Genomic DNA, 20,884 nt, shown 5'->3' on the forward strand with positions numbered 1-20,884 from the left:
AGGATTCTTAGCTTCACTGAACTTTCTGAAGTCACCTCTGCTTCCTGCCTACCACTACCTCATGCTGTTCCAAATGCGATTGTCTTTATGTAGCCACCGCAAGAAGAGTCTTATATCTAAACAAATGATAAATTCCAGGAGACAGGAGACTCACCTAAGAATTCTCCATGTGTGTGTTTTTATATATACATATATATATATATTTATATATTGGCACTGCTTTGCTGAAATTATGGAATCATGTATACTATGTACCTCATGAATACTATACACCTGGTACTTTTTACCTCAGTCAAGGTAGACGACACAGATTCTGGGCAATCGTGTCTCATGCCTGTAATGGTCAGTACTGTTGAGATCTCATGAAGACCATGGTTCAAAGACAGCATAGGCAGGAAATGTATGAGATTGTGATTTCCATTTAACTTGCAAAAAGCTGAAAGTATGGCTCAAGTGGTAGAGTACCAGAATTGATAGAGAAACCTAAGGAAGAGCAACCAATCCCTAAGATGAAGCCCTACTAGTTCCAGCACAAAAATATCCCCAAAAGAAGTTCACCTCCTTAGCAAAGACAAGTACAGGTTGAAGTGAAAGGATGGAAAAAGGTATTCCCGGAATGGAGCTGAAAAGGAAGAAAATGAAAATGTATTTCTATGTAACAAAGAAAACTTGAAAATAATACAAGATGAAAGTGACCTCATGTGGCTAAAGATACTGCAATGATTAGCAACAAAAAGGCAGCTAAGCCTCAATGCACCCAATTTCACACAACAGACACCGCTGCACATAAATGAGGAGATGGATCCCAACCATGTTAGATCCTCTCCATAGAATCCACAACCGATTCAACCGATGACATATAGCCAATGGAAGCACATATCTGCCTATTATTCCACTCAACAGTCACAGAATAAGTATCATCCCAGCACTCCCCAAGCTTTCTCCAAAGGAAATATTTACAGCACAAAGGAAGAATTGTTCTTTTCTTCTCTATTACAATGTAATTATACAAATGGTTTTCTTTGTAGAGTATAAAGGAAGTCTTAATAGATACACATAAGAAATGATTGGGGGAGCTCTGTTTAGTCTTTTGAAGAAATGCCATACTGCTTTCCGTAGTGGTTGAACGAATTTGAACTCCCACCAACAGTGGAGTAATGATCCCTCCTGTCCACATCCTCTCCAGCATCTGTTGTTATTAGATTTCTCAATCACGGCCATTCTAACTGGAGTGAGGTGGAACCTTAGAGTTGTTTTGATTTGCATTTCTTTTATGGCCAGAGATGTCGTGCATTTCTTCATGTGTCCATAGGCCATTCATATTTCTTCTTCAGAGAACACTCTTAAGTCTTTGGTTCGTCTGTTTACTAGATGGTTGTTTCTTTGTAGATTAGTTTTGAAATGATTCATTTCTTTGAGCTGTTGATACATTTTAGATATGATGCCTTTGTCTGTTGCATGGTTAGTGAAGATCTTCTCCCACTCTGTAGGTTGTCTAGTTAATTTTCTAGCTATGTCCTTTGCCATACAGAAGCTCTGCAGTTTAACGCAGTCCTACTTATCTAGACATAGAGCTCCCCTATGATCCAGCAATTCCACTACTTGGCATCTGCCCAATCGTCCAGAAACAAGGACATACTAAAGTCACTAGCACAACGATGTTCATTGCAGCACTAGTTACCATAGCAAAGAATGGAACCAACCCAGATGCCCCTCAGTTGATGAGTGGATCAACAAGATGTGGTATTTATACACAATGGAATTCTATGCTGCTGTCAGGAAGAACAACATCGCCCCATTTGGAAGGAAATGGAAACACTTAGGAAAAAATCATATTAAGTGAAGTAAGTCAGACTCAAAGGAACATAGGCTCTATGGTGTCCCTCATTTGTCATAATCAGTAGAAACCTTGAGCTCCCCTAGCAGAGATATACAATAGAACAAAACCTAGATACATAAGCCCATGTTGTATGACACTAAATGAAAGGACCTCCAGGATATAGAAACAAAAGCCATATAATGAGTGATTGTTGTCCTTAATGTACTGTTATCTCTCATCTCTTTTGCTGTACCTTGGTTATCTCATATTGTTACAGTATTTCACCTTGTTATCTGATATATTGTATATACGTATATTAGGTTATTTGAAAACAGATAGGGAAGGGGGGAAAACAAGATAATGTTCCGGGGGGAGGGGAGGGAAATGGGGACCAAGACATGAGAAAGGGTATCAATGTATGTGAAGTGATGCACCTTCAATCTGGTGAATATAATGTAACCCTTCCATTAATTACAAAAAATATATGGGAAAAAAGAAATGATTGTTTTACTGCATGCTATCATCCCATGATGGAATTTCAGTAGAAATAGACAGCTAGATAAACTACAGAATATATTGAAATACATAGAAGTAGAACAAAACATTTTTGAACGGTTGGTTGATGGTTATTGGAGAAATATGGGGGGATATGTAATCAAGTCTAGAAGATACCTGACAATGTGCTTTGTTTTCATCCTGTAGCGATATCTTGTCTGATACCACAACAAAACGTGATGAACTTAACAACAATGAAGGGTATGTTCTGAACATATATGCACCACTCACCTAGGTATACTTATAGATATTAACATGAATGTAGGTACAGACACACATGAAAGTATAGTCAAAGAAAGGAAAGTGATTTAGATTAGAGAACTTTCTTGGAAGTATTGATGACAATACAGGATTTTTGATATTTTTGTAAGATGCATTGGATGTAATATCTGCAGCTACCTTTCTAAAACCTTAGCTGTCTTAAGAATAAATATCAAGAATTCTTCTTATTCCTAATCTATTGTAGTGGCCAAAGCCAATTCAGTGTTTTGATGGAAGCCCCAGCAGGGTAAGAAACTACTCTGCAGGTGCTCCATTATCTCCAGCTAGAGGATACAACACCAGCATTGATCCTCCTCCTCCTACACCACCACCTCCTCCTCCTCCTCCTCTTCCTCCTTCTTCTTCCTCTTTCTCTCTCTCTCTTTCCCTCCCTCCCTCCCTTCCTCCCTCCCTCCCCCCTCTCTCCCCTCCCTCCCTCCCCCCCTCTCTCTCCCTCCCTCCCTCCCTCCCTCCCCCCCTCTCTCTCTCCTTCCCTCCCTCCCTCCCTCCCCCCCCCTCTCAGAATGAGAAAAGACTAGTCCTTAGGGAAGTTTTAATTTGAAATATGTTTTCCTATAATGGCTCACCTCCAAGGTGTATTTCAAGCCTTAAACTAAATTCTGCCCAACTACGTGTCAGATGTCTATATCAAGAGATGATGCTGAAGACACGAGAATCTTTTTGGGCCCGTGTTTATCCCCGATGTATCTCATTTCATTGCTCTGGGAATTGGGTTGGCCAATATATAATGACTTGACTAGGTTTCCAGTTGTTCATGGAGAACTGACAGCTGAGGACAGGCCCCTCCTATCGTATGTGCTTTATTTAGTGGATGAAAAGTCTCTTACCATCAAGTCAGGGTTAGAATTTTATGTGAAAGGTAAATATTACACTAAAGATCCAAAACTTGGTGTATGGTATATGTATGTTTGTTTCCTCATATATTCTGGATGTGAAGGTGAAAAACTCATGAAACATAAATGTAAATATTTTAGTTGTTTATTAAAAGCATTTCATTATAAAACTGGTGTAGAATATCCCTTTAAATTGATATTATACAGGACTTTGGTTTTGGTTAATCTTGTACAATGCAAGTACTTTTGTTTGGATTTGCACCAAAGTTTCGGTTCCTAAGACCAACAGATTACTCTTTTCCTAAAAAGGTAAAAAAGCCATATGAAGAGAGACAAAATGTGACTGATTTTATTTTTATTCACATTTTACAGCAACCACATGAAGAAAATTGCAAATAAAATTCTACTGTCTCTATCATTCAGGTGGGTAAGACTGTAGAAATACAAGCAATGAAGTATGTATATAAAATATAATATCAATATTTGAAGTGAAAAGAATCTAAGAAAGTCCAAACTGAGCAACAAGATTTTCTGCTGTTAAGATGTTGAAAAATAACCCGTGTGTGCCTTCATACTATAATCCAATTGATCTTGGAAAATTGTCTTAAGCTGGTCTTATAACTCAGAAAAAAATGGCATTTAAGCAAGTCTATGTAATGACATATGGCTATGTGTTTTTCTACTCATGAAAGTAAGTAAATATAAGTTGGGTGCTGGTGGCTCACATCTCTAATCCTTGCTGAAAGCTGAGGATTACCACTGGAAGCCAGCTTGGACAGGAAAGTTCTTGAGATTCTTATCTCAAATAAATGACCCAGAAAAAGCCAGAAGTGGCATTTTGGCTCAAGTGAGTTTGCTAGTCTTCAGCAAAAGCAGCTCAGGGACAGCACCTAGAGTACAAGGCTCAGGAATGGAAAAGGAAGAAGGAAAGACAGAAATACTGGAAGAATGAGAGGAGGGGTGTGAGGGAGAGGGAGAGGGAGATTGAGAGGGGGAGGGTGTGGGAGAGGGAGAGGGAGTGCAAGGAAGGAAGGAGGAAAGCAAGGAAGGAAGGAAAGTAGGAAAGAAGGAAAGAGGGAAAAGTATGGAGGGAGTGAGGAAAGAAGGAAAGCAAAAATAAAGGAAAGAGTAATAACGAAGTGTTAAACTTTTGGAAGTATAGGTTGTATTCTAATAACTCCCTTTTTTATGTGATTCCTCCATTCTGGAAACACGTTCCTTAGGCTTCCACTCTACATATGAGAATAATTTTATACTGTGCCTTAGAGTACATAAAAATTAATAGTATTTTCATTTGAGTTTCAGTTTTAAAGACTTTGAAATCTTCTCAATTCATCGTCATAACTACATAAACGATACAATCAACCAATGGGTAGTTCGTTTAAAATATGTGACAGAAAGGCTTCAAAGCACTTAGAGTTCAATTCCATAAATATGTATGGAATTGAATTCTTTTTCATGTGTCCATAGCTGCGCAAGGAGTACCCCCAAATAAATAATCATATACATGTTAAAATCCTCAATAAAAATCTTAGGATCCAAGTGGGCATTAGTCATTTTAGGGCCTCATGCTTCCTGGACAGGCATTTTACTGACTGAACTAGACTTCTAGCCCTTCCTACTTTCTTATTTCTGAGATAAGGTTTGGCCTTTTTCTCTGACTGGCCTGGACTTCAGTAGGAAGATTGAAGTTGCCTTACTGACCTGGCTGGGACAAGAGGCTCACATCATCACACCTAGCTTGTCTTGTTGAAGTGGGTTTGTGGAATTTCTTTGCTGGGGCTGGCCTTGACCTGGTATCCTCCTCAGTCTCATGAGTAGCTAATATCATAGCTATGAACCACCGCACACAGGCAGGTAGTCCTTCAAGCGCTTAGGTCAGTTATGCCTTCACTGAGCTTTAACTATTACAGTCTGACAAAGATTCAGATTGATGATTTTTTATGTGCTAAAAGAAACTGATAGATTCATCTTCAGAATTTATCAATATTTAAAGAGTTTATACTGACAGACTAGTCATTTCATTTCCATTTTTGTTCTAGCTTGCAGTTATTGTGTGGTTTCTACATACCCTCCAGTATACTGTTTAGGAGGGAATGTGGTTCACTATGCAGTGCTTCTATTGGATAAAAACTGAACAATGTTTTTAGATAGGAATGCACTAATTCTTCATACCATTGGCCACTATAATCTTAAATAATGTCTTTTTCGCATCTGACATATAGTTTTAGGAATTGTTGAAATGTGGTGCCAAACTCTCATTGTCTTTATTTATTTTAGGATTTTGGCAATACTACTGATTTTTGTCGATCTTGGTCTAATGGCAACAGATATTATAGTTACGACCAGCAAACTACATATTCCATTAGAGTATAGAACACTTTCCCTCGTGATTGCTATATTTTTCCTTTTGGATGTTGTTCTACAAGTATTTCTGAAAGGGTAAGTTTTATTCTCTCTGAAGTCTAAATCTGAAGAACCCTACTGAGACTGGCTACTCCACCAAGTAGCTCAGGCTCACTATTTCCCTTAACTGTGTGCTTGAAACTCCCATTTATCTCCTTGATTTACACAAAATAACATTTATTTGCCAGTCCTGGTGCTTGAACTCAGGGCCTGAGCGCTGTCCTTGGACATTTCTCAAGGCTAAAAAACTACCACTTGAGCCACAGCACCACTCCCAGTGTTTTTCTATATATGTGGTGCCAAGGAATTGCACCAGGTTATTGGTGCATGATAGCAAGCATTCTACTAGGACAAATGCCCAGCCAAATTTTTTTCAGGATACTAAATTAATTAGAAGATCAATCCAAACAAATGTGTGCCTCTTGAAAAGCATTTTGAAGCCAAGGCCCAAACCCAGATTTTCATTGAATAGCTTTAATTAGTTTTATATTGCTTGAGACACTCTCATGGAGTAGTTGAGAAAAGTCTTTGAACAGATAAAGCTTAAAGGGATTTACCAAAAGGGACCAGGTAATTAATATGTCAATGTGTATGTTAAGAAGGCGAAGTATGAGTGCCAGGAGTCTGTCCTCATGGTGGAATGCCTGCCAACCATGCAGAAAGACCCAAGTTCAATTCCTCGGTTCCACATATAGAAAAAGCCAGATGTGGTGCTGTGGCACAAGTAGTAAAGCTCTAACCTTGAGAAAGTCCAAGGACAGTGTTCAGGCCCTGAGTTGAAGCACCAGGACTTGAGAAAAAAAAAAAGAAGAAGAATCTGGGCCCAGTGTCTCATGACTGTAATCCTAGCTACTCAGGAAACTGAGATCTGTGAATCACAGTTCCAAGCCAGCCCAGGTGCTAAAGTCTGTGAGATTCCTATCTCCAGTTAACTACTAGAAAACCCGAAGTGTTTCTCTGGCTCAAGTGTTGCATGGTATCTTTGAGCTAAATAGCTCAGGGACAGGACCCGGTCCCAGAGTTCTGCCCCATGACTGTTAAAAATTAGAAGGAGAAGTATATACTTGAGGTCTATAGATCAATACTTTGATTCTGACTGGAATTTCAAGTAACGTTTGATAGTATGTGAAATACTAGATAATGCACTCTAAATAGTCCCGAGTTCATTGAAAGGAAAAGTTTCAATGAAAGCATCTGCAGGTGATGTGGAGATTGCTTATCTCATTAGTGAGATGTAGCAAGAAAGAAATAGATTGTTTCCCTTTCCTTCTTGCTGGTTTTCTGAAAAGTAGGATGGGTGAGGCAAGCCTTGGGGATGGGCTGCTGGGCGAGTCAGGCACTGGGTTTCCTAGCCTCCCTTTCTCCAAGTCATTTCAGAAGGCAGTGTATGTTCTTTCCTGAGTACTTGTTCTCCTTCTTCTCTTGAGCAAAGCAGAGTTATTCACTGCCAGGTTAGTCTGATCCTGACAGACTGCCTCAGAGTGTGAAGATGCTTTTCCTGGAGGACTAGTGCTCACCTCTGCAGGAGTCAGTGGTGGAAAGGAGTCTGGTAGATGGATGTCAGTCTTTGTCCTTTTAAGGACACAGCAGTCCCTTGGGATTCCATTGTGGGTGCAAGAACAGATTATGAGTTCAGAAGCGCAGTTCATACCCATCTCATATGATACTCATATATTGATCTGGGGATAGTATGATGTACTGAAATTGTTGCTCAACAGAACTGTTGCATTTGTCTTCTTCCAACTCCACTGGAGAAGGCAGTGCATACCTCTTGTCCAATGGCTGGGGTAGATGGCTTATTCATTAAGCTTTGATTGTCATCAGGTATGCAAGTATGTAATAATACAAATTTACTACTTGAATACCTTCCACCAGTATTATGTTTTCTCTTTCCCAAATCCAGTCCATCCATTTCATAGAATCTATTACAATAACAATTTTAATGAAGTTGAGTCAAGTACTTTTTGCTCTAAAGATTTTCCTCTATCCTCTTAAAGAAGATGACCATTTTTTTTACTTTCTCTTACAGGAAAAAGCATTATTTTTCAGATTTCCTCAATATTACAGATGCTGCCATCACTATCATTATTTTATTTATGGACATTACATACATATTCTTTAATGCTACATTTTTTAAAGATATCCAAAGGTAGGAAGCCCATGACTTAACTGTCACACTTTTCTTTCATTTGTTCCTTAATTTGTACTTATTCTTGTCTTCAATTGTGTATATTGAACTGATTTCTGTTTAAGTTCTGAACCTGATACATTTTTTGAAAATAAAATATTAGGGAAGATGACATGGATTGAGTGGTAGAGGCCTACTTAGCAAGTGTAATAACCTGATTTCAAGGGAATGTAACACAAAAATGGAAGAACAAATGAAGAGAAAATGATACATTTTCATACCCTTGAGATCTAAAAAAAGACAGCATTTAAGGCCAGTTAAAGGTGTCTTCACTAAAGTACTTCCATTGGATATAGGAACTGGAACATCATTTTGAAATCCCCCCTTGATGATCTACTAATCTGCTTTTCCTAATATTGCAAGTGTATTGACTTGAACATGTATGAAGTTTCAGTGGCTCTAGTTATACTTCTCTAAAAAATAGCCGATGGAAACCAGGAAATCACGTATATGGCAACCCAGATAATGGATTTTTGCAATGGCACTTTGGTAAAACGAAGAATGTTAAGGCAAAGTTAAAGCAGTAAGGGATTACTAAGTAATATGTGTATGGGTGTGGCTGTCTGTCTGTATCTGTGTCTGTGTCTGCCTCTGTCTCTATCTCCCTTTCCCTAAATGAGATAGAAAAATACCAATGTACATTGGAGGGCTAATGTTAGGAGGCTTTTAGCTATATTCATTAGAAGTCAAAGAAATAGATTCTTTCTTACCAAAATTTCTGAGAGGTCCAGTGTGATCCCCAAGTAAATATTGCTTTGGCTAGGGTTTGGATCTTGAAAATAACCTCAATCCATATGGTCCTTCAATGGGCAACCTCAACACCACTTGAGACCTTGGTAGCAAGACAACACTTGAGGTAGCAGCTACAGCAGCTGAATCAAGATGGATCGGAGTCAGAGTCGTGGTCATGGCCAGAGGTAGCAAGAAGGATGATAAGGACAAGAAAAGGAAATATGAAGCACCTGTACCAACTAGAGTGGAGAAATAGAAGAAGAAAATGAAGTGACCAGATGCTGCCAGCAAACTGCTACTGGTGACACCTTAAACTCAGTGTCGCTTGAAATAACTGAAGTTAGAGATAATTAAAGATTATCTTCTCATGGAAGAAGAATTTCTTAGAAATAAGGAACAAATGAAGCTATTAGAAGCAAAGCAAGAGGAGGAAAGATGGAAGGTGGATGACCTGGGGGGGACCCTGATGTCGGTAGGCACCTTGGAAGAGGATCACTGATGACATTTGTGCCATGGTGTCCACATCTGTGGGCTCTGAGCACTGTGTCATCATCCTTTCCATCCTGGACAAGAACCTGCTGGAACCAGGCTGCTCAGTCCTGCTCAACCACAAAGTGCATGCGGTGATAGGGATGCTAATGGATGACACGGTCCCCCTGGTCACAGTGATGAAGATGGAGAGGCTCCCCAGGAGACATATGCAGATATGGGTGGCTTAGACAACCAAATCCAGTATATTAAGGAATCTGAGGAATTGCTGCTCACTCATCCTGAATATTATGAAGAGATTGGTATAAAACACCCATCATTCTCTATAGGCCACCTGGCACAGGTAAAACTGTTGGCTAAAGCAGTAGGAAATGAAACATTGGCCACTTTCTTGAGATTGGTGGGCTCACAACTTATTCAAAAGCACCTAGGCAACGGGCCCCTACTTGTATGGGAATTGTTTCGAGTTGCAGAAGAACACGAACCATCCATTGTGTTTATTGATTAAATTGATGTCATTGGCACCAGAATGTAAGATTTGGACTCTGGAGGTGAGAGAGAAGTTCAGAGAACCATGTTGGTGCTGTTAAGCCACTTGAATCGTTTTGATTCAAGGGGGGATGTGAAAGTGATCATGGCCCCAAACCAGATAGAAACTTTGGATCCAGCACTGATCAGACCAGGCTGCATTGACAGAAAGATTGAGTTCCCCCTGCCAGATGAGAAAAAAAAATAAGCTCACCTTCTACATTCATAAAAGCATGACTGTCCTGGCAGACAACGTGACTCTAGATGACTTGATCAGGGCAAAGATGATCTCTCTGGGGACAACAATAAGGCAATCTGTACGGAAGCTGGGCTGATGGACTTGAGGGAACACAGAATTAAAGTAACAAATGTAGACTTCAAAAAATCTAAAGAAAACCTTGTTTATTCAAAACAAGAAGGCACACCTGAGGGGCTCTATCTCTAGGAACCACAACTGCCTCAGGAAAGTGATGGGAGTTTTCCTGGCTCTCCACTGGGAAGCCATTAGTGCCTGCCCAGTGGAAACCATGGGTCAGATGATTTTACTAAAAATTCCCCTTTGTCTTAGGAAATGTGGCTTGTAGGTCTCACATCTGGCAATCTCTGTTGTCTATGCTGTGCAGCACTCTGCTTCCCAATAAAGTGCGTTTTTCAGAAAGAAAGATAGAAAGGAAGAAATGAGGAAGGAAGGAAGGAAGGAAGGAAGGAAGGAAGGAAGGAGGAAAAGAAGAAAGAAAGAAAGAAAGAAAGAAAGAAAGAAAGAAAGAAAAAAGAAAGAAAGAAAGAGAAAGAAAGAGAGAGAAAGAAAGAAAGAAAGAAAGAAAGAAAGAAAGAAAGAAAGAAGGAAAGAGAGAAAGAAAAGATGAAAGAAAGAAAGAAAGAAAGAAAGAAAGAAAGAAAGAAAGAAAGAAAGAAAGAAAGAAAGAACATATCAGCCTCCACCCTGGACGACTGAATTGGAAACTCTGGGATCTGTGAACCATGGTTGAAGCAGTTCTGCCAAATGAATCTTGTTGCACATGTCCACACCTTTGTGTTTCTGAATGGAGGAGAAACACCAGCCAGTATGGTTGGGAAGTATTGCAACCTGTTCCCTGCCTGATATGCATGTACTAGCTGTAGGGAGCCTCTGTTACTAAAAGGAATAACACCAATGTACAAACAATCAAAGTTCATTTGGGGGGAAGATGAAAACTAAAATAGTCTATAAATCTGAATGAACTCATTACTGTTTGTCCAGACAGTAATTTCTCAATCTTAGCATTACTGATATTTTGAGAAGATAGTTATTACTTGGGTAGGGAAGAGAGGACAAAAACATCCTATCATTCTTCCTAGATTCATATTTATTGTAGGGTGTTTAGCAGCAGTCCTAGATGTGATTAGCACCTGCATCCATTTGGTTGTGACCACCAAGTATGTCCATATGTTACCCAGTGTCCTCTGGGATGAGGGGTATAGCTGACTGTTAGAGCACTAGAGCAGAACGTGGAGGCCATGGGGGTGGTGCAGAGCAATGTAACATATGTACACAGATTTAAACGTATGTATTGATGAACTCTTCTCTTTCTGAACTAAAAGTATGTATCTATAAATTTTTAGAATGATTGTATTCTTTCGGCTTCTGAGGCTGATAACACTTATGAGGATCTTTCACCTTGCAACTCAGAAAAGACATCTAGAAAAATTAATCAGAAGACTGGTAAGTGGGCAGGACATGTTTGCTTCCCATCCTGGTAAAAGTTTTAGGTAGCAATATCAAATTCTTTGTGGTTGACTTCTGTTTTACAGCTTCAGCATTTTTGTTCCTCCCAGGTGTCTGGCAATAAGAGACGATATGCCAAGGATGGATTTGACCTAGATTTAACTTACATCACTGGTTTGTGAAACTTAACTGTTGATTGACTTCTCTTAATTATAGTACTGTTTTTTGAAACTTGTCATGTGATTGACTTATGTTTAATCCACATTTTCCTTTGAAGTAAGAATATTCCCTTTGATTTTCCCAAACTACAATGTTTTTTATCTAAGGCACATTGGTTTCTGCTTTTTGTTTTTGATTTGTTACTGCGTTGGCTTCTTTGGTGGTTCTGGGAAAAGAACTCAGTCTCTTGCTTGCTTGGGAGGCTCTCCTACTTCTGCCACACCACTAGCACTTTTTATGTAATTGTTATTTTCAAGGTAGGCTCTTGCTTTCTGTCCCAGCTTTTCTGAGCTACAGTTCTTCTACTTGTATACCATTGTACCAAGCCATTTATTGAGATGAAGTCTTTCCATGTTCCTCAGATCTTTGCCTCCTGAATAGCTGATTTCCAAGATTGAGCCAAAAATGCCTAGCTTTTTTGCTTTCTCTCTCTTCTTTTTTGTTTCTCTTCTTTCTTCCTTTCTCTGTCTCGCTTACCTTCTCTTCTTTCTTCTTTCCTTCCTTCCTTTCCATACTCTCAAAGTATTTTTCTCAATGATTTCATAGGCTACTGTGTTATGGTAATATATTGGTAGATTACATCTGGGCACAGGTAATCTCATTCATTTCAAACCAAGACTCCCTGGTGGTTAGACAGTAAATACGATGCAATTTCAAGTGGCTCCATTAAAATTTCACTTATTATTTATTCAGTTTTGTTAGCTATCTAAGCATCCAAGAGAAAGAGACCTTAATCTTCTAAAATCCCAGAGAACAAGTTCATTATCCATGAGGTCAGGTTTGCTAAGGGAAGACGGCTTCAAACACTAAGTTCCTGTTGAGCCTAAGGATATTATGATATTGCATAACTTATTTATTTACTTTTGTATTGTATTGTCAGTCCTGGGGCTTGAACTCAGAACTTGATAACTGTCCTTGAGCTTCTTTTGCTCAAGGCTAGCACTTTACCAGTAGAGCCACACTGCCACTTCTGGTGTTTTCTCTTTATGTTGTCCTGAGGAATCCAACTCAGTGTTTTTGCATGCAAGTCAAACGCTCTGCCACAAAATCACCTCCCTAGACTTATCTCAAGATAGAGTGGTTTGAACATTTGGATGGGGCTTAATGGAGTGGTTCCAATGATTAGGTACAGGACTGGCTACTTCACTGGGCTGATCTGGGCATCTCTGATCAGTTGCCGCTCCTCTGAGGACTGGCTAATCTGAATTGGCTTTTCTGATTGCCTCTCTGTTATTATGTCTCTTCTCCCAGGCAGCTAGATCTTGGGGACCATTGAGATGGCCTTAGGAACAGCAAGCAAATGAGTGTAATTACATTAAGACTAAGTCTTCAAGTGAGTGTGAGTGGCCTTGAATTCATTAGCTAAGACAAAAATGAATTACAAAAGCAGTCTGGATTCAAGGATCAGAAAATAGGCTCCATCACAGGATGAGAGGAATTGTGTCCCCATATGTAGTCTTTTAGGGAGAAGAAAGCCATGTCTAAAAATATATATGTTCTTTCACATAGATTCCCTGATAATTAAAAAAGGGAAATCCCACTTTTGGCTCTGTAAGTGACTAACTTAATTTTAAGCCCCTTGAAGCTCCTTACTAAGAAAGCACATAAAATTTGGGGTTAGGGATATATGTATGTATGTATTCACATACAGTGAATTCCTGTAGTAATTCCTACTGTTTTTCCTTAATGAAATATAATTGGAGATCTGTGTATGGGTTCATATATAACGTATTTACATTCAGTGGTCAATGACAGGAAATGCTCTGATGGGTGATCACTCAGTGTGTGAACATCAATGAATGTACTTGAAGTAAGTTCCTGGAATTCTCAGCAGCTTCATCCCATAAGAGTACTGTTGTGTAAGCTGGGCATCAGTTATCCAAGCATAGCCTCAGGACTACAGGTCTCTTTCCCCACACAAGGCAAATAATAAATGCTCCACAACTCTTATGAGACAAGCGAGCAAGTCCTAGTAGGAGAGTGCTTTCCTAGTATGCATGAAGCCCTGGGTTCCATTCCTTGGGATCACATTCACAGAAAAAGCCAGAAGTGGTGCTGTAGCACAAGTGGTAGAGCCCTAGCCTTGAGAAAATCCAAGGAGAGTACCTGGCGCTGAATTCAAGCCCCAAGATTGGTAAAAAAAATAGTGTAAGAGAAAATGTAGAACCTCACTCATCATCAGAAAAATGCAGGTGGAAACCACAATGTGATAGCACTGCAACATTCCACAAGCATGAAAATTATTGAATAGTTAAGAGGTAACACATGCTAGTAAACTTGTGGAGAAAGATGGCCCATGGCAAGCTATTGATGATATCAATTAGCATAGACATTCAAGAAAACAGTGTGAAGATTCTCAAACAAATCACACTTCAATGATCTTGGGATCCAATCATACCTCGACTGGGTATTGATGCGACTTAAAGAGAACATTATGTGGCAGAGACATATGTACCCCTGGTTAAAAGCTCACTGCTCAGCAGTGAATAGCCAAGGGATGAAATCCACCTCTTAAGTTTCCATTCCAAGATGAATGTTGTGGCACCTCTACATGATAGTGCATTGTTTACTCCTGCAAACAACTGTCTTTGTCAATAACACAAAAGGAGAAGTTATATGTTAATCAAATAAGCCAAATGGCAAGTATGGAATATGTGAAATAAAAAAACATTGATCTCAATGAAGGTGAGCCTAGACTAGTGAATATCAGAAACTTGGGTGAGTCAGAAGGAGGAAGGTTTGGACAAAGGTTGATCAATGAGCAAGAGATTATAATGACATAAGAGGTAACTTTTCGCTGAGCTGTTACACAGTAGATTGATTACACACAACAGCATTGTGTTATATATTATTAAAGAAGAAAGGATTTTAAAGTTTCACTATGATGTTATCTAATGCTTGACATAATAGTTGTATTAAACCTGATTTATGTACATGTATGTATGTGTTTTTGTATGTGTATACGCATATACATGTGTGTGTCTCAAAATCTCATGTGATACTTAGTAATCTGCATGACATTTATTCTTCCGTATGTATCAATAAAGAACAATACGGTACCACATACCTAGAAAAAAGCCGGAAGTGGTGCTGAGGCTGAAGTGGTAGAGCTCTAGCCTTGAGAAAGTCCTAGGACAGTGCTTAGGTCCTGAGCTCAATCCCAGGACTGGCAAAAAACAACAACAACAAAAAAACAATTGGTGTTTAACTGAAAAACCATCATTATGTAATGCATGCTTATATAAATAAACCTTTACTGATGCAGACTCCACATTGCCCTCATCTTACATTTGTCTGTTAACGCAATTATGTATGAGGGCATGCAATGAACACCACTATCAAATTGTTGACTATGTTCTGGCATTTATAATCACTTTTTAAACACTGAAAGTGTTCTTTTGATTTTTGATTGCCATAGATCAGTTTTAATGTTTCTTGAGTTTCTCATAGAAGAATCATATGGTAGGTCTTTTGTAACTGAGTTTCTACCAGCAAAAGAAATTCTAGTTTTGTGCCCTGATTGTTCTTTTAAAAATAGGATTAATATTTATGGATCTATGGAAAATGCACGCACAGAAAGTATAGTGTTATATACTGCTCCAAAGTGTCATGAAATGCATTATATTCTGCAAATCCATTTGGTAGAAAGGAAAACATGCAACTATGACAAAATAAAGCTGGAGGAAGAGATGTAAATTTGGCAGCTGGAAGTTTTTGAGGGGACATTTTATAGCTCATATGACTTTAAATATTTGAGTTTGAAAACAATGAGAGTAAACATTGTACTTTGTGTTGATCTGTACATCATAAACATAACACTGAACAAACTTAATTCCTGAGGAGGCTAATCAGGTCATATGTTCCTGCTTGTCCTTCAAAGGGAAGAAGGTTTCAGCATTGTATTTTGAACAACACTGAATATAGAAAGAAAAGGGTCAGAGTGCAGATGCGTGGAACACAGCCACAGTTACTGGAGAAACAAACACAGTGAGGAAGCATCAACAAGTCTGGCCACTTCTGTATGCAGTCAGACCATGTCCCTTTGCCCCTAAGTCAAGTAAAAGCTACTTTTGCTGGAAAATACAATGTGTTCTTGATCTTAGCCATGCTCTCTTGTAGTCACTTCATAGATATCTAGGGATCCAGGAAGAACAGGATTTATAAAACTGCAAAAGGCAGACTGCTTTCCAAACACGATGCCTTTTCTTGTCATCTTGAAGAGAAAAATCCAGAACTATAAACACTGGCCAGGCCTCCAGAGACAAAGGCTAAGGGCAGGTCATTCAGACTGAGACTTGGACAGATTTAACATGCCTACCTTAATGCCTCCAGCACCTTCCTGTTTAATCTGAGGGTCTATCTGGAGATAGACAAGGATTAGAAGGCATGAATGTTTGGCTGCTTTGTCCTTCAGAACAAGGGGGGAGCTAGTGTATACTCTTAGATCAAAAGAAGCATTTCGCAGACTTGAAGAAGAAGAAAATCAGAAGATTAAAGCTGTGACAAGAGCGTTTTCCAAAGTAGAGAGCATGTTTTACTAGTATCTTTATGTAGTTGTACAAAGGAGCCGCCTTCAACAATATAGTTTATGAATGTATTTATCTTTTTTAGGAAGTGGCTCGTTTCTTCAACACCAGACATCCTGAGCATTATTTTGTATACAACCTTTGTAGTATGTATATCACTTTAATATATTTGCTACTGTAGATATGTAAGAAAGTCACCTTGGGTATCTTTCATTTAATTGTAAATATTACGTAGTAAGAAGTCAGATCAGAAATCTCTGTATTGCGCTGGTGCTGTGTAGTAGGAAAAGTGAGCTTGGCAGCACAACATTCCCTAAGAAATAGATGGGCCAGTGAGAGCGAAGAGGCAGACTTACAGAGGAAGTGCTCAGGAAAGATCTGCTCTTATGCTCAATCAACTCTTCCTGCCTTTAATGCCAGATTGTATCACAGACAATTCAGCAAGTATGTTCCATGATCCACCAGAAAGTGTTGGTGATGAGAACAAGGCACGTGATGAGAAACGGCAAAAGAAAACAGAAGAAAGAGAAGAATGTGCCCCCAGTTTCTCTGCTGTGTCTGTCTTCAGTTTTTCTCCTGTCTAGACATTAACACCTGTCTAGATTTTTTTATGGTGGTGTGGGTTTTTTTTGTACTTTATTTAGGGTTAATGTATAGAAGGGTTGCAGTTAGATTTTTTTAGGTAATGGTTACATTACTTCTCAAACCGTGATACCCCTTCTCATGTTTTTGTCTCCCTTTCACTGTCCCCTGATTTCCCAATCATGATTTTTAGGTACATTTTTATTGCATTTTATTGTCAGAATAAACATTTAATGATATTTTCAGGGACTGAGCATTTAGACAGCATCATTAACCTCTGCTTAGTGGTACCTATGTAGTATGATAGAATAAGCAGTCTAGAAGATAGAATAAGCAGAATGCAGGATGATAGGATATGCAGTCTAGAAGATCGAATAATCTCTCTGTTAGAAGGTTAAAGGTAAGGAATATGAAGCATGAGTTGATTTTAAATTACTTGGGATGAAAAAGTCTTTAAGGACACGAATCTGTCCCTAATGTCCTTCATGTCTCTTTGGCTTTTTTGTCCACTGGTCTGCCTGTGCTGGTGATGTTAAAAATCCTTTTAGAACAATGGAAAGGAGATAAGAATTCCTAAGAGAAATTTTAAACTTCGTTCCTAACTTTCATGTCAGTAGGCATACAGCTCTGACACATATCTCATTTCTTTCAGGCGAACGGTCTTATGACCCTAAGTATTTTCATCACTGTGTGCATAGAATAATGATAGAGGATCACAATGTCCCCACTCTTGAGTAAGTCTGATGCCACACGGATGGTCAGAAAAGCACTAAATTCACTGGGCTTGAAATTTGGGAATGAATTTTAATTAACTAAAAATTTTTGTTAAACCAGAGAGATGGTTTCATTTGCTAAAGAAGTCATTGCCTGGTTATCCAAGGATCCTCACAACATCATCATAATTCACTGCAAAGGTGGAAAAGGTAATGATGCTTTCCTTTCTGTCTCCTTTGTAAAAAGATAGTTGAGAATAAATATTGACAGGCAGTAGGAAGATACCTACTGCTACTCCTCAGATAGATTCATCATTGCTAACATATTAATATTGTGTTTAAAGGATGAAAGAAGCAAAGAATACTAAAAGGAAAATAGAGAAGGGGAGGGAAGAACAAAGGAAAAACTAATATAAAGAAGGGAGGACAATGAGCTACTTCCCTTAATTGCTGATTATATGGGTTTCTTCCATTTTGGTTTACCCATGTATACCTGCCTCCCCCAAACAGTGTTCAACTTCAGGATGGTATTGCATTTGTATCTCATTTGCAGTGATGCCTTTTTCTTCTTTAGCTGACAGTGCTGCACTTATGTATCATGTAAATGTAATACTTTCCTATTTATATACAATGTGGAATGCTGAATGAAGCTAGTTAACAAATGCATTCTCGCCTTGGGCTTTTAAGATGCTCTTCCCTGTTACCTAGTGACATTGAGAATTGTTTCACAAATCTGTTGGCCACTTTAAGGTTTCGTTTTCAGAAATGTCTTTCCAAGTACTGTGTCCTACCACACTGCCTTTTGATTCTTGGGAGCGTGGGGTGATTTTGTATTGTTTCTTGGCATTAATATGGTCGGAACCCAAGGCCTCACACGTCCTGGGGCCCTTTACTACTGGAGCCACTTACATTCCTCATACCTGTTTGCTTTAGTCATTATTCACATTGGTTCTCACTTTTCATCCTGAATCCAGAAAGGCCTAGACTGTGACCCTCTTTAACTTTTTCACACACTTGGGTTCATGGATACATACTGTGATGCTCTACTTTTTACTTGAGAAGAATTCTTGTATAGATTTGGGCTTGCCTTGAATGACAAACCTCCCCATTGTCTATATCTGAATAGCTAGTAATACAGCCACTACGGCTGGCTGGCTTTGTGTTTTGTGAGCATTTGTTTGGTTTTGATTGAGTCAGGATTTCCCTATATAGTCTCAAGCTTGTTATCTTCCTGCCCTTGCCTCTGTGTGCTGAATGGCAGAAATGGCCACCATACCTCCCTCTTTGTCCTGCTTTAGGAAAGGTTAATGTATTGTCTTGCTATTTGTGTTGTTTCTTAACCCATTTTTGAGATTCTCTGGTTCCATAGCGTATACCTCTTTGCTCAGCTGATTATCTACTTTATTTTTAAAAATTTAATGTATAGAGGGGTTACAGTTATATTTGCCAGATAGAACGTGCCAAACTTCTCACACATCTATATCCCGTCTCATGTTTTTGTCCCCATTTCCCTCTGCCCAACCCCTCCCCTGATTTTTCCCCTCCTATATCAAATACAAAGTAAACATCTAGATAATATACCAGGTAACAAAGTGGGATACTGTAACAATATGAGATTAACCAAAGGGCAACACAAGAGTAGAGAGAAGAACATGATACATTACAATAACAGTCACTTATAATTAAGCTGTTGTTTCCATGTCCTGGTAGTCCATTAATTTGGCCTCATCCTATATGGCATTATGTGTGTAGGATTTGAGCTACTGTGTTCCTCAGCTAGGGGCAAACTAGATGTGTACTAATTATTACAAATGGGAATCCATTGAGCCTATGTTTCTTTCAGTACTTCACTTAATATGATTTTTTCCAAGTTTTTGCATTTCCTTACAAATCGTGTAATGTCGTTCTTTCTGATGGTGGCATAGAATTCCATTGTGTATAAATACCACATCTTGGTGTTTCAATCTCTACTGAGGAGCATATGGGTTGGTTGCATACCTTTGCTATGGTAAATATTGTGGCAATGAACATTGTTGTGCTAGTGGCTTTAGTATGTCCTTGTTTCTGGACTATTAGGTAAATGCCAAGTCGTGGAATTGCTGGGTCATGGGGTGATCTATGTTTAGCCTTTTGAGGAACTGCCACACTGCCTTCCATAGTGGTTGAACGAGTTTGCACTCCCACCAACAGTGTAGTAATGATCCCTTCTGGCCACATCCCAGCCAGCATCTGTAGTTATTGCATTTCTTGATCATGGCCATTCTAACTGGAGTGTGGTGGAATCTCAAAGTTGTTTTGATTTGCATTTCTTTTATGGTTGGAGAGGTTGAGCATTTCTTCATGTGTCTATAGGCCATTCTTATTTCTTCTTCCAAGAAGACTCTAAGTCTTGGCCAATCTTTTTATAGGATGGTTATTTCTTTGGAGCTTAATTTTGGAATGATTCATTTTTTTAGCTATAGGTATATTTTAGATATGAGGCCTTTGTCTGTTGTATGATTAGTGAAGATCTTCTCTTACTCTGTGAGCTTTCTATTTAACCTGCTACCTATGTCCTTTGACCTACAGAAGCTCTACAATTTAATGCATTCCCCTCTGTCCTAGCTATATTTAATTTTTTGTGCTTGTTTGGTCTTTATTAAGAAAGTTTCGATCTGTGCCAGGGGGACTTAGTGTATCTCACATTCCTTCTTGTAAAGTTTTTAAGATCCATTTGGAACTAATCCTAGTGTAGGGTGACATAGAAGGTACCAACTTTAATTTTCTGGAGGTGCTTAACCAGTTCTGCCAGCATCACTTGTTGAAGAGGCTGTCTTTCTTCCATTCTATTTTTTGGGCTCCCTTATCAAAGATTAAGTGGCCATAGGTTTGTGCGTTGATTTTTGGGCCTTCAATTTGATTCCATTGGTCCTCTGCCCTATTCTTGTGCCTGTATCAAGTTGTTTTGATTACTGTAACTTTGTAATAGAGTCTGAAATTTGATATGGATATTCCTTCAGAGTTGCTCTTTCTGCTATATAGGGTCTTTTATTATTCCATATGATATTGTGGATTTCTTCTTCAATTTCATTAAAGAATGACATTGGGCTATTGATGATTATTGCATTGAATTTGTACATAGCCCTTGGCAGGATTGCCATTTTCATGTTGTTAATTCTTCCAATTCAGGAGCCTGGGAAGTTTATCCTTTTCTTCAGATCTGCTTAAATTTCATTTTTCAGGTTTTTAAAGTTTGCATTATAAATGTCCTTTACATTCTTAGTTAATTAATTCCTATGTATTTTATTTTCCTTGAGGCTATTGCAAA

At 38.8% G+C, this 20,884-nt stretch overlaps 1 long non-coding RNA gene and 1 pseudogene across 1 annotated transcript; both read left to right on the forward strand.

Moving 5' to 3' along the window:
- Positions 1-2,456: 2,456 nt before the first annotated feature.
- On the forward strand, positions 2,457-7,994 carry LOC150039399 (uncharacterized). The gene is made up of 4 exons (XR_016534441.1): positions 2,457-2,575; positions 3,862-3,912; positions 5,770-5,931; positions 7,925-7,994. It is a non-coding gene; the product is annotated as an uncharacterized LOC150039399 (long non-coding RNA).
- A 2,071-nt stretch (positions 7,995-10,065) lies between these two features.
- The window catches only part of LOC150039400 (phosphatidylinositol 3,4,5-trisphosphate 3-phosphatase TPTE2-like), a 28,014-nt pseudogene continuing 17,195 nt past the window's right edge, over positions 10,066-20,884 (forward strand).

Source organism: Megascapheus bottae, unplaced genomic scaffold (assembly GCF_031878675.1).
Source record: "Megascapheus bottae isolate mThoBot1 unplaced genomic scaffold, mThoBot2.hap1 HAP1_SCAFFOLD_40, whole genome shotgun sequence".
NCBI lineage: Eukaryota > Metazoa > Chordata > Mammalia > Rodentia > Geomyidae > Megascapheus > Megascapheus bottae.